The sequence below is a fragment of the Toxorhynchites rutilus genome, chromosome 3 (genome assembly GCF_029784135.1).
Source record: "Toxorhynchites rutilus septentrionalis strain SRP chromosome 3, ASM2978413v1, whole genome shotgun sequence".
NCBI lineage: Eukaryota > Metazoa > Arthropoda > Insecta > Diptera > Culicidae > Toxorhynchites > Toxorhynchites rutilus.
Window position 1 is genome coordinate 44,803,816 of NC_073746.1, and position 13,192 is coordinate 44,817,007.

The 13,192-nt window shown below is 37.9% G+C and overlaps 1 protein-coding gene across 2 annotated transcripts in view; it reads right to left on the reverse strand.

The window, feature by feature from the left end:
* Positions 1 to 13,192, reverse strand: part of LOC129775487 (uncharacterized) — a 126,878-nt gene that overhangs the window by 23,498 nt on the left and 90,188 nt on the right. Inside the window, exon 2 of one of the 2 annotated variants that reach the window (XM_055780285.1) lies at positions 11,958 to 12,010. The exons of the other annotated variant lie outside the window; for it this stretch is intronic. The gene's annotated coding sequence lies outside the window, so the exon portion shown is untranslated. The remainder of the gene's footprint in view (positions 1 to 11,957; positions 12,011 to 13,192) is intronic. 2 annotated transcript variants of the gene reach the window in all.

A 13,192-nucleotide genomic window follows, 5' to 3' on the forward strand; every position in this document is an offset into this window, starting at 1 on the left:
ACCTGACGAGGAACGAAATCAATCGATCTGGATCTGCTAGTTGAAGATGACCTTATGGTTGGACAAGTAACGGAGGACAACGTTCTTTCTACAGCAAACGCCTGGATGAATGGAATTACGAAAATTGTTTTAAAGAAGCTTGTTTCCAGCTGAATTACTTCCCAAATAGATAGTAGATGAGGAAGCCATTCCCATTTTGAAACGTTTGGCATGATGGGATAACCCATACCGCATTTCAAGACGCAACGTATTCACGCTGACTAGATACGCAGCAATCCACGTTCAACAAAGAAAATATCTCTTCTCTTTCATTCATGCTTACTTTCATTCATTTCATTCTTCACTATGAAGTGAAGTTTCCGATCGTCAAGTCCAGTGCGAAGATGATCGAAAGATTCATACTCATACTCACTGAAACTAATGAAAACGGCGAGGTGTAAGACTATGTAGATGTAGATGTAATCTGAGCCAACTGCGAGTAATCGGTTACATATTACCAACATAGTCGTAAGATAGAAATTGTCGAAATACTGAACTGCCGGCCCCGTGAGACTAACGCCATATGAGCCTCAATAGAAATATCTATTATGGGAAAAAAGACTATGTAGTAGACCAGCATTAGTAATCAGTTGCCGAAGGCAGTGATTTTGTGGTAAACGTGACTACTATGTCATCCTATGCCTTTATTACCACCTTTTATTACCACTTATCCGGAAGATGGCACAGAACATGCCATTTTGGTGAAATGAACCGTTCAATTGGAAGCTGCAAGCCATCCCTTCCCATGCGAAATTAACTCTTTGATGATAATAATGAATACAGGCCATTCGAGCACTTCTAATCATCAATGAAAGCATCTACTTTTCGAATTTAAAGGGAACAACAAACTTTAAATTGGCAAAACAAATATATCACACTATCCCGCTCCAGCTAGTGAGCAGTAACGCGAGCGGATGATTTGCTGAGCGGATTATTCGCAACATTGAGTTCCATAGTCAATCTATGCGCCTTCACGAGATTTGTCAGTAATAGGCTAATTCTCTTTTGTGTTAATCATGGCTTTCACATGATCTGACTACTGGTTCAATGAGTTCTGTATTGATAAAACATGGTTTTCAAGCTGAACTATTTTTTTTTTCGTGTTTGTGCGTGCTGTTTTAGTTCTTTATTGCGTTATCCGCGGTTTTCGTTATTCAGGGTGACTTTGCCAGACTATTCTGAGGATAATCGGGGTTCTACTGTATTGCTCTCGCGAGAATGAATTCTAAATCAACAATTTTCATCTGATTATACAAAGCCACGCAAACCATTGGTCTTTTTCAGGGCCACCTATTCGTTCTATTGAAGAGTTAATTCTGAAACTTCATTATATCCATAAAAAATATCCAAGTGAATTGAAAGAAACAATTTCGTAATCCTACGTTTCTATTACAACTCCTATGTTTCTGTTACAACTTTAAATTCCATCAAAAATATTCTAAAAAGATCTTCTATGCTTAACTGTCATTATCGACGAGAGCTTGACGCTTGGATTGCAAGGTTTTGAACGTTAATACCTCTTCTTCGAAAATTCGTACTTCATTCGAAAGACAAAATGTCCAAGAGTTATATGATTGTTAATTAATGACCCGAAAACTTGTTTCAGGAGCTTAAAATAGCATTGAGAACAGACTATTGAAATTACCCAAATCTGTATATAAATTGGGAAGTGACGAAGTGAAGGGAAGATGGTCTTACTCGTTCGCTTAAACACTATGCTCTTCTCTTCCGATTCCATATCTTTTCTGCAGCCGGACCGAACAGAGCATTTGGCGAAAATCGACGTATCGATGATAATTGTCGTTTCCGATTGTGGAGAAGGAGGTATTATTTTTGCTGTGGAATTCTGAGGAGGAATCCATTCCTTCTTCAAGCGTTAATAATTCTGCTCTGTATCAACATCATTTCATACAAAAGATAAAATATCCAAGAGGTATATGATTGCAACTTATTGACTCGAAAAATTGTTTCAATACCTGAAAAATAGCTTTGAAAGCAGATTATTGATTATTGATATCACACAAATCCGTATATAAACTGCTGGCCGCTCGGAAATCCATTCAATTGTTATTACGATGTGAGATGCGGATGCTTACGCTCACACGCCTATGCATTATGCCCTTCTCTCCCAATTCGATTTCTTTTCTGCCAATTCCATTTCTTTTCTGCAGCTGGACTGAATGGGCCGCGTTGTTTGGTAAAAACAGAAGTTCTATTATGGTTTGTGACTGCGGTTATCTTGTTCAAAGATATTCAAATCAGCATACAACAAATCTCGTAACTCGATCCTATGTCAATTATGTGGTCATGACTCAGACACGACCCTCCAACTTGTTAAAAATTGCTCAAATTTCCGTTAAAAATTCCGTTTTTATTCAACGAAACATTTACTACAAAGAATGACAACCCAAGTTTTTTATTACATTATTTTTGAGGGCAACATTCACATGGTTCAGCAGCGTGAAACCATCGACAAATATCAAAACAGAATCGTTAAATAAAAACGGACTGTAACTAGTATTCAAACACGTGGAGCTCTGTATGTGACGTAAGGGTAAGGTTCTGTCTCATACACAATGTGTTTACAATCTCGATCGAATATTACCCCTCATCTAGCGCGATTAAACTTTCTCACGCCTATAGATTACAAGCGCGATGCGAATCGTTGCGACCCGAGCCGCGATCAAATGTTTCTCTAAGCCCCAGCTACCGATTGATACACAAATGATGAGTGTGTCCCGAGGTTATAATTATCCACTTAGGCGATTTCCTGGTCTATACTTATTTTATGCCCACTGTAAAATATAATTACGGATTGAGTATCCGTGTTTGATAGACTTAGTTTTGCAATAAAGTGACCTGAGTGGTCTCGACTGCCGTTTAATTTACGTGCCTTGGGGTCGAAACGAAAGTCTCTCGAGCCTCGAGCCAATGAAAAATTCAAATAATGTAGTTGGATATTTTGTATAACATGTTCATAAACGATCCACAGTTGACACGGGAAATACGAACGAAAAGCATTGAACTTTCAGTTGCTATTGCTTCGGGGTTAATTCAATATTTTATTTTCATTTCTGTCAACTGTATGTTCATGCTTCGATATAATTAACTTAGTCTCATTCGACTAGACAGCGCAGATCACGTGTTGAATAATTAAAATGTTTTAATCGACATTTATATCACTGTCAGCGGAAAGCTACTTGTTTGCGCTTTTCCCCTCAACTTCCACCCAGTGGTTGTTTTCACCACGGTCCCAATCTTTCCTGTCGGTATCGGTGGGTTTTTTCCCCCAGTCTCGTTTTAAATCATATTGTGGTCGCCAGAGCTCCCACATAACTATAAGTAAACGGTTGACTTTGAACTTGGGTGCAAGTCCGATGTACACACCGCCGATGGAAGTCGCTTCACTTTGCCAGCCAGGGAAGGAAACGTGGATGCTTTGTGAGTACTCTAGTCCGCGCGTGGATTTATGGAGTGTTCATAGTAGACACGGGTTGGCGAACTGAGCTGCTCAGCTTGGTTTGGACGCGAGTACGCAAATTGAGAATGCGGATTGACAGGTTTTCAAGCGAGATGCAGTCCGCCATTGGGTTGTGCGAGGCGTATTGGAATTACGGAATCCATGGCTGGTATTTAGAGTTGTTTGTCTAAACCTATAGTGAGAAGAGTTGAAGATATAACAATAATCAGGAAATCACGCTTGACTTTTCAATAGGACCTATATGTTATCTATTCTCTTGATCGACATCCTGTACTGTTAATAAATTGGCGGTAAAAGAAAATCCTGATTTGCTCGACAATCAGGAGTGTAGAGGGAAACCTCGTTCATCAAACTATATGGCAGAACGGGCGCAAAATCTTTTTGCAAGGCCGTGGCTCTCGAAAGAGAAAGTCAATTAGGAGAATCGATCAAAACAGATAGATCAAAGTTAAGCGTGAAATGTTTAGTGAAAATATTATAGTACAACTGGACGCAATCTATTGCAAAATAATGGATTCTCTACAACCTGTTATATTATTTATTTTGTCAATACGAGTTCTATAGAGATATATGGAGAGATTATATCGCACTCGGATTTTTTTTCAAACTTCTTTTGATGTAGGACTACGACTATAATTTCTGTAACGGGTAATAAGTTCAAAGTTTCGAAAACGAGGGCATTGGAGGAACAAGAGCGTAAATACCTCTTTGCCGACTGAACGAAATGGTATGATAATCACTTCATCCGGAAGATAAAATTTCTACGAGTGATGTGTTTTTACTTATTAACCCCAAAAACTTGTTTCAATAGCTCAAAAAGTTAATCTAATGTCAATACTTATACTCATTCACTCACACTCTTACGAGGAGAACGTTTAGCGAAATTTCATAATTCAAAAAGAAAATTTCCATTCATTCATTCATTCATAGAGAATTGATTCGGAATCAACTTCAAAAAAATGACCTTACGGTTATATGCGTATATCCTTAGTTTTTTGGAAGGGAAATATTGTCAGGAGTTACATTTCAGCATCATAGGATCAGGTTCAATAATCTTGAGCAGGACGAGTTGGTTCAAAGGTATGTCTAGTGATCGTTTTTGGTCTTACTTTAATAGATAGCAAGCCATTCATTAGATATCCGTAACTAATGCAAATGAAACCAAATTAGGCATATGGAGGTTTTAGGGTGCAATAAATGATTCTATGGTGGTTTGACACTCCTTTCCCCTCTCTAAAGAAGGGGGGAGGAGGAGGTAGCTGAACAACTCGAGAACTAACCAGATAAACGGAATCCAACTTAGCATATAGAGGTTTTAGGGAACGATAAACGTTCCTATGGTAGTTCGACACTTCTCTCCCTCTCTAAAAGGGGGTTGCCATACAAATGAAACACAAACTTCTACATAACTCGAGAACTAATCAAACAAATGGAGCCAAATTTGGGATGTGAGGGTTTTCGAGAAATGTTTCTATGATGGTATGACACCTCTTCCTCCTCTGGAATGGAGAAGGGGTCCCATCTGAAAATAATCTAATATTATAATGTCGAGTTTTGGTAGAAGTACTGAAATTTTATAGTGAAACATAATTTTTAGGGGTAGATTAGAACAATACAATAAATACAATAAATCAGATCGCCGATAATTTGTGACTCATCACGCTTAGTGCTTTTCCGTTCTAACACGCGGCGACAGAAGAGCAACTTGAGTAGACAAACGAGAGATCCCCTCTATGATTGATATGTCCCGAAGCCATTTTTTAAAATAAGCAAACGAAATATCTTGTGACTCGTGTAATTTTTGTTTATATATCTCATACCTTTACAAGACGCGACAAAGGTTTTTTTTTCGTAACCTAAGAAGGCAACAGAGAGCACTCTTCTATTATAAATCAGACCGACGATATATTTTATGACTAATCGCTTATGAGGGGGTTATGACTTATTATAACAATATCAAAGAGTAGCCTTAGGTTGTGGTAACATTGGATACAACTTTTTACGAAAATATGATTAAATATATAATAATATTGGTATGGAGGCTTCCTCTCTCTTCGTACGAACTCGTCTGCTTCGAGCGAACACAATACTTTGTTATTTTCATCAGTTATCATACAATCCAATTTACTCATGAACTTGAATCCAACGTAACGGCAGCTTTAGAGGCAAATCTAATAATATTATGATCTACTAATGTAATAGTATAAGCAGATGATATAATTTTTGACTTCGTGATTCGTGATTTGATTATCTCGTGGTGTTTCAGGTGGAATAAGCACATTATGACTGTAGTTTTAGCTGACATTCTAAGAAATGTATAACCTAGTTATGATCAAGACTGCTTGTTTTCAAATTCTATCAAAAAATAATTTTCATTAAATTCTAACAGTAGAAAACTGTATTCGAACCTGCTAATCCGGCAGAGAGTAAGTTATTTGTCGACACAGCATCTTAACCGACTGCAGGTTGCAAATCTATAAATGCATATGGAACATAAACCGGACGCCAAAGTCGTTGAAGTGTTCAGCCATTTGGTCAGGGAGCAGAAATACAGAAACTATTAGAAGTTCGAAACCAACTCTGTCGTTGTCTTTTATAAAGCAGTTTATATAATTTTAAAGCTTTTGAAACTAATGATTTTATTCATTCTAAAGCCTCTGTAATTCAACACATAATCATCTTTCAAAGTAAACTGTCAGTCTGAAAATTTTCATTTATTAGGTAGCTCAGCCTCAAAGTAATATTTGTTCGTATGCAGCGTACGAGTGCGAGTGAAAGCAAAAATCGTTTGGGGCTACGTATCCGTGAAAAGAACAGAACAAATGTATTGAAAAATATGAGTGCTTCCAGTTTCCAAAAATTCAGACTATTCAATAATTGCGGTTCTGAGGGGGTCTCCGTAGCCACATTGGTTGCGCGTTCGCTTGGTAAGCGATCGATCGTGAGTTCAAAACTCAGTGCCCTCATTGACCATCATTGTGTTGTTACCGGCCCTAGGGCATCCATATACTAATACACTGCATTTGACTGTCACTTGCGAGAACTGCCAAACTCTCAAGCTGGTGTAAATCAAGGCGCTTAACATAGTGCCAGGTGGGTCAAAATGTGAAAACCACTCTACAGCCGTGAATTTACAGGATGACATTAACACACTTCTAAAATAAAAAATTATGAACGAAAATTTACTTTTCTATTTAGAATATGTATTCTATGCAATACTGTATTACGTGATATTGAACTGGAATATTGTCTGATGATGATTTTATGTTATAATGGCGAGTTGTTGTAAATGTTGTGTGTTGTGAAATATATAGCCAAATGGTTAAGAGAGCGTCATGTTTTAAGTAATCTAATAACTTAAAAATCTCCATTAAAATTTAAAGATTGCAAAACTGCCTTCTTTAAATTTTATGATTAGCGAATGGGCGCACCTTGTTACTTAGATCTGCCTTGAGCTCACCGAGAAGTTTGATAGTTTGGCAATGACAGCTAAATTTGCGACACATCTTGACTCGCGGATCATATCCTCTTGGCCGGGGCCTGGTTGTTACAGAATAACTATGTCCACGCAATAATCATCAGCGATGGAGATCGATCCACGGTCGAAATAAGATCGATTCATCCATACAACTGCTCTGTTCTGCAAGACACATCGGGCTGCTGTTCTCTAAATAATTCAACAATGATCAATCATCTGTCTCCGCTGTCCGGTCTAACTGGAAGAACAGAAGGAAAACTCTTACGCCTAAATGGCTACTGTGTAAATGTGTACCATATGCAAATGGTATAGAAGGGAATTTTCTAACGCCGAAAAATGGTAACTGTGTAATGTGCTAATCATAGATATGATAAACATGTGACATGTACACGATTCAAATTCGGCTCTGTTACAGCTAAAATGCTAATGAGCCTAAAATAAACAAAAGGGATAAAAAAAATAATTGCGGAATCATATTTGACAGCCAATTGAGCAAATATCAGAAAAACGACAATTTAGTGACCTGTTTGCTGATTTGGTATCTTTACTGAAAGATGTAGTCCTACGTCAAAATCTACGAAATTGCCGTTTCAAAAATACAACAGTCAACTTTAATTTCACAAAGTCAGCTATAATCTCACAAAGATTCAGCAAAGATTTCGAACTCAACAGCCGCCTCATGTTTTGACGTAGGACTACGTCTTTGATTTCTATATAGGGAGGTCACTCTACGAAAAATGTAACGTTTATTAAGAGTTTTCAAATGCACATTACGCAGAATCATTCTTTCGATATATGTTATGATATATACCATTAGACGGCAAATTTATCCAGCATTTTTATCGCCTGATACATCAACAGTAGAAATAATAAAACGAGTAAGCAATTCGACAAATAAAAGAGATATGTTTTGCCAGCGGATGCGAAGGTAAATCATGTATTATGCATTCTTTCTTCCAACTTCGTTCCCATGAATGTTGTATGTAACACAAAATTGCGTGCAATAATTCGTTCTATCTAACAAATTAGCAAGATGTTAAAGTAATCAGATGCAAGATTTCATGCATCACTCGAACTTCATGTAAAATTTCAATCAAAGCAACGAGAAAAGTGTCACCCATACAGTGATCGTTCATTAATTAGGAGGAGGCAGCGATTATCATGCGAAGACTTGTTGAGATGTAATGCATCACAAAAATGAAACGAAATGAAATATTAATATTCTTTATGACTCATATTCATAATTCTCAATGACTCAATTCCTTCTATCATAGATTGAGCAGTAGAACCAATACGACTTGATTGTGAACATTATTTCACCGAAAAAGCTAGGCGTCGGGAGCAGCCTGAGAATAAGACTAATAATAAGAATAATACAATGGAAAGAAATCACAAGCATTTTTGAGTATTTTCAACTTGTTTTTTCGTTTCTTCCCCATAAATTTCATATTCAATGTAATGACGATATATTTTTTTATTTACCGATTCACATATACTTCATCTACCATTCCACCCAGTTATGTGTCCCACTGATATTCATTAATCATTATCAGTTAGACAGTTAAACTTCCTGCCAGAAGCTTATTGTCTTTCTTTGTTCGTTACAAACCGTTCGAAGGTTATGAGTACATACAACAAACAGCCCTTTTCAGGGCTAATATTTAGAGTTTTAAAATAGTGAAAATAACAGATTTCTGAACAATGAAAATATGTACATTTAAAATAACCTTCTGAACAATCACAGACCTACGTCAAATTTCTGTCCGTGTCCCTAGGCTCAGACCCTTCTACTTTTTGTTCAAGTTCGTATCAAGCATCACTCTGCTGACAGCATGTGTGGGATGGAACAACAACATGTGTTGTCAGAAAATTTATCCAATACTAACACAAATGATCGAATATCAGGAGATTCGAGCTACAGAGAAAATAGAAAGAAAGGAAAGGAAAAGTGAATTTGTTCTCAAAAGATTTAGAAAAAAAACAGTGTTAAGATATGAACTGCATGAAATGTGACTAACATTTACATAAAGCTGATCGGAAAAAAAGATTTATTCCGAGAACAAAAGAACAAAAAGACGGAGGGAAAGGTGAAGCGGATGATTAAAGCAAATCCCAACGTCTCAAGCCGTGATTTGCCTAAAAAGATCGGCATGTCGCAGAGCTACGTCCAGAATGCAAAGAAGAGAGCTTGACTACATACATACAAGGTACAGAACTTCCCAAACCGCGATGAGCGGCAACAATCGACGGCTAAAACTCGGGCACGGAAGCCTTACGAGAAGATGCTGACAAAATATGGCTGCTGTGGGATGGACGTCAAAACGTATATAAAAGCCTATTTTAAGCAAATTCCGGGGTTGGAGTTTTTCACCGGCAAGAGCAAGTTCGATGTGGACGACAAATTTAAAAAGAAGAAAATGTCGAAGTTCGCTTCCAAATATCTCGTTTGGCAGGCCATCTGCTCTTGCGAACTGAGGAGTGAGCCTTTCGTGACAAAGGGCACAGTAAATGGCGAGATCTACAAATCTGAGTGCCTCGAGAATCGCCTTTTGCCGTTCTTGCAGCAGCACGACGAAGCTCCGCTATTTTGGCCAGATTTGGCGTGATGTCACTATTCTAAAAGTGTCCTGGAGTGGTATGAGGCCAATTCTGACCATTTTGTTCCAAAGGACATGAACCCGCCAAACTGTCCGGAGCTGCGCTCGGTGGAGCAGTACTGGGCAATAATGAAGCGGGAACTTCGGAAGAGCAAGAAGACAGTCAAAGGCGAGAAGGACATGTTAAGAAAATGGAAAAAAGCTGAGAAACTGGTACCGGATGACACTGTAAAGACTTTGATGGAGGGCATCAAGCGAAAATGCGTTCAATTTTACACTCAAGGCTCCATCGATTATCTTTTCTTTTGATTTTTGAAGTAAATATATGTATAAAACTACCCTAAAATTTTGGTTTCATTCTAAACATTATAAGAAAATTGGCATGACATTTTCGGTGTCGCAATAATTTCGTGTTCGCCCTTTACAAATGCATACGCCTCGAGATAAGACAAACGTGTGATATACGTAAATCATTCACCCGATTTTTTTTTCTTTCTTTAACTCATTTAATTTTTTCTATCTCGCACTAATTAACCTTTGGCTAATTTTTGGTAAAATATTTGTACAATATCCAATAGCAATATAATATACGCGATCAAGCTGAATATTAAATTGCTGCAGGATTGGATTGATCCAGTGTTACATTATTTTTTCTTTCTTTATAAAAGCCGATTTTTTCCATCTCTGAGTGCTAGAATTGAACTATCACACCGAAGAGGATTCAGAAGCTTCAGAAGTTCGATCCATTATTTCACTGCCTCATAATTCCATGGACAAAAACCATTAGGCACTTCCCTGGTCTATAATATCCGCAAAAAGCAAAAAAAATATTCATAATATCCGTAAAATCATCATTACAAACGTTTCGAACACGATTCGTCATCTATCACAAAAAAGTCAAATTCCTAAAATATTCCATCGCTACTACAGAGAGCTAATCTCCGGTGGCGCATTCCTTCCCTCCCACAATTTCTCAACCTGACCACGGTGAACTTGGGTGTCGACAGCCTTCGGCAAGTTTAGCGAGTAAAAAATGCATCCGAAACACATCCACGTAACCTCTCACAACATAGTCTTTTAAGCTTTATAGCGTTATAAAAAAGGTGGATGAAAACAAGAGCCCACTCAAACACAAACACATGGGAAGTTCCGAATAAAAAAAAACATGCAACGGTTGGAGTTTCTAATTTGTTGATAATATCATAGTCATTAACTTTCCGTGGATATTCGCATTGGAATGGAAAACGTGATGCGAAGATGATCACTGTGTCGACCGATGCAGCATCAGCTTCGATGGGGTCCATTCCGTTGGTGTTACAGTAAATGCCATCGGGCCGAAATAGTGAGAGTGTCTACCTGATTTTTCTCGCGATCTAGGTACCATGCAATTTGTGTATTAATGGAACTACCCAGAGCGCGTAATAGATCTTGGTATCATCTACTCTGCTAGCCTTTGTCTGTGGTACCTTTAAAAATGATCAGTGAATCATTGTTGAAAAGGATGGCTACCATCAATACGTCTTTTTTGAGAAAAAACTCATTTGTTTTTCGCTTCTTTCGTATCTTTTCTTCTGTAAGAAAAATTGTATGTTGCATGTAACTAAATAGAATATGAATATTGTGAACTTTTCAAATGTTCGAAGATTGCCCTATTTGAAAGGCAAACAGCATTTGAACAGTGGGCAGTAAAATATCAAAAGCGGTAAGCGATCCGCAATAATATAATCAATTTATTCCACCGATGAGTTCAATTACGTTCGACAATGACAACTTCCATCTTCCGAAGCAAGTTCCCCACGAAAACTGATCCGTTGTGGTTTACGATACTCCTGGCTGTCGAATAAGATTTGTTCTCTGTGCGTTCAGATTTAGCACCTATCGCCGTGTCGTTAAATTCAGTTTATGATACCTAAATCATCGGCCTCGCTGTGCTTCGCCACAGAACGGTACCTACAAAATAATTTCTGACGGTACAAAACCAAGGTTCTGCGTTATTGAGTATATTCAACAAATATCGCCATAAATAATGGGAAAAAGCGGGGCACTATAAGCTAAAAAAGTATCAGCAACTGACTGCAAAAAAGTGCACCTACTTTACAATGATAACTTTTTGCATTTAAGTCTTACGGTAGGAATTGCTTCAAGTAGAATCTTGAAGCATCTCGTGTGCGGTTGACAGATAGTGTTATTTCAAAATAATCTCTCAATGAGTAGATATTGATTTAGCTGAGTCAAAGAAATCATTCTAAAATTCTTCCAAAAATCGAGTAATGATCTTCGCTTGTTCAATGTTGTTCTATGGTACCTTTTTCTGTTTCATTAGAACCCACAAAACGGTAAATTAAAAATCAGAAGCACTTACATCGCATGTTGCTTCAGAAACCGTTCATTGCTCGAATATGGGAAGCCTATTACCTGAAAAGAGAATGAAAGAAAAGAACATAATTAGAAAATTATCCTTTATTATTAGCACATATGCTTCAGCATGATTCGCGTTTTTGACTATCAATATTTTAATGGGCCGTAAGCCACAGGCGTTTTGCAGAAACACGCAAAACAGCTTTACTTATTCAGGCACCTCGTAGAAAGTTGTATCGCTTTTAAATAACGATAAATAGAACTATTGTCAGAAAATGTTTACAAATCAAAGCACGTTGGGGAAGAAAATGTACATCACTCCGTAGTCCACAGCCCGAGCAGCACCTGTACTACATTACCAAACATGAACCTCGTTAATGTACATGAATTCGAAACAGTAAATTTAATTATCGTCTTTCTCCACACCTTCGGCTTTCGTAGTTCCTTCGACGAGGTGTATGTTCATGCACCATGTCCCTTGTACTTAACCGAAACAAATGAAAAAAAGAAACTCCACTTATGCTCCATTCACTTACTAACCGCTTTTTGATGTCCGTGGATTTTGTTTTCCCCACAAGCCGCCAACAATCGATTCGGAGCTTGCGTGAATTATGAAAACCGGACCAAACGCGCTAAAGTAATTCATACCTTTTGTAACACTCGCCAGCAGAGCCGGCAGAGTCCTGCTGCGCCGAGAAAGACACGGATACGAAACCGAACCGGAAGCGTTGATCCGCCTCACAGGTTTCCAACCGTGTTGTGTTGAACGAATTGGTCTACTTGTAATTGGATAACCGATTGTAACATAACCAGCTGAATTTATGTTACTGGCGAAAAGTATAGCCCATATTGAACAAGAAATGCATTGATCAATATTTTGCTCGTTGTTGAAATTATTTTCATGTCGATTGTAACAATTCGTTAAAAATCAGCGTGTGATTTAAATTGTCATAATTTTTTGTGAACATTTGCAGCACAATGCAAATACAGCAATAAATACAAAAACACAAGACAACCCCACATGAAACATGGACGGTTCATCATTGCTGTACGTCGGTTGAACCTGACATTCAGTTGTAGGTTAAAAGGCTAAGTATAAATAATTACCTCAAGTTGATTTGTCTTGCGTGTGCTCTCTCGGTCGCGAAGTAGCTATGTTTATTCACTACAGGGGGATTTGAACCAGCAGGTTCTTTCGGGTCCTACCTCATCATAAAGGTCACCCGCCGCCCGCACATG